Genomic DNA, 1,214 nt, shown 5'->3' on the forward strand with positions numbered 1-1,214 from the left:
ACATAATAAATGGCTGGGGCTAATGTGGTGTGATGTGCTCAGCAGTTCGTGAGCAGGCAGACAAAGCTGCTCTGCCAGCCAAACTGGCCAGGCAGTTGGCAAATATGCAGGGAAGTGCCAGCCCCTTGGGTCGTTCCTTGCAGTGGACTGAGCTTTTATGAATTGCCACTTTCCTCCTCTCTGATTTTACATCTGCCCACATTGAAGTTTTCTTCTTGAGTCTAGGATGATTTTAGATTTTCTGCTTCAAGTTAGTTCTTTTGCCAATAGCAGTTCTGTACTCCTGTGGGTTTTTTATTTCTACTTTTCAACTTGCATGAGCCAATGGCCCATGTTAACTGCCTCTCAAGAGCTGACAGAGACTGCCACAGCTCAGCATGATCTTCCCGTTGTCAAAACTGGGGCAAGGGCATGTGTGGGTCCTCTTTGCACGTGTATCCTTATTCTCAGCACTTAGAAGTACGCTGTCCAGCATCATTTGGAGACAGAGAGCAAAAGTGCGAGCACAGGAAAGCTAGTATTACTGTAGCTCTGCAGGTGAGGTTTATAAGAGGCACAGCAAAAAAAGGAGACTCCCCAAGAACTAGCTGTCCCAGATCTGGGAAAGGCCAATGCATGTTCAACCAGGTCTGGAAGGGAGGTGTGGGGAAAGATGGTTCTGACCAGCCTCTCATGGACATGCCTTGGCTTGGTGATTGCCCAGTGCTAGGCCCAGGGGTGGCAAAGAAAGGCTGCCAGGCAGGGTAAGGAGAGCACAGAGCTCACCTTCCCTCTCCCTGCCTCTGCTCTCTTCCCTTCCTCCATCTCTCTTTTCAGTATGTCTTTTTAGATCCGCCCTTTCTTTCCTTCCTCTTTCCCGTTGGTTTAATATGATCCTGTTCCTTCCTGTCTCCCCTCACTCCCTTTTGTCTTCTCACCTCACTTCCTAACCCTGCTTCCCTGCCATGACACGACAATCAGTCTCCCTTGAGTCATCCTTACTTCCCCCCAACGTCCCCTATCACTCTGACGTCTTTCCCCCTTCCTCCCCCCAGCTCTGACGGACGCGATCCTCTCACCCCACTGAACCCTCCTCCTTTATAAAGGGATTTTCCTCTTTTTAATCCTGGAGACCCCCGTCGCAGCCTCAGCACTCGGCGCACCGTCGGCACCGGGGGCAAGAGACGATCCAGCCTTTGCTCCTTCCCTCCCCCCGCCACCCGGAAAGCCCCGCG

This window comes from Corvus brachyrhynchos, unplaced genomic scaffold (assembly GCF_000691975.1).
Source record: "Corvus brachyrhynchos isolate BGI_N302 unplaced genomic scaffold, ASM69197v1 scaffold83, whole genome shotgun sequence".
Classification (NCBI taxonomy): Eukaryota; Metazoa; Chordata; class Aves; order Passeriformes; family Corvidae; genus Corvus; species Corvus brachyrhynchos.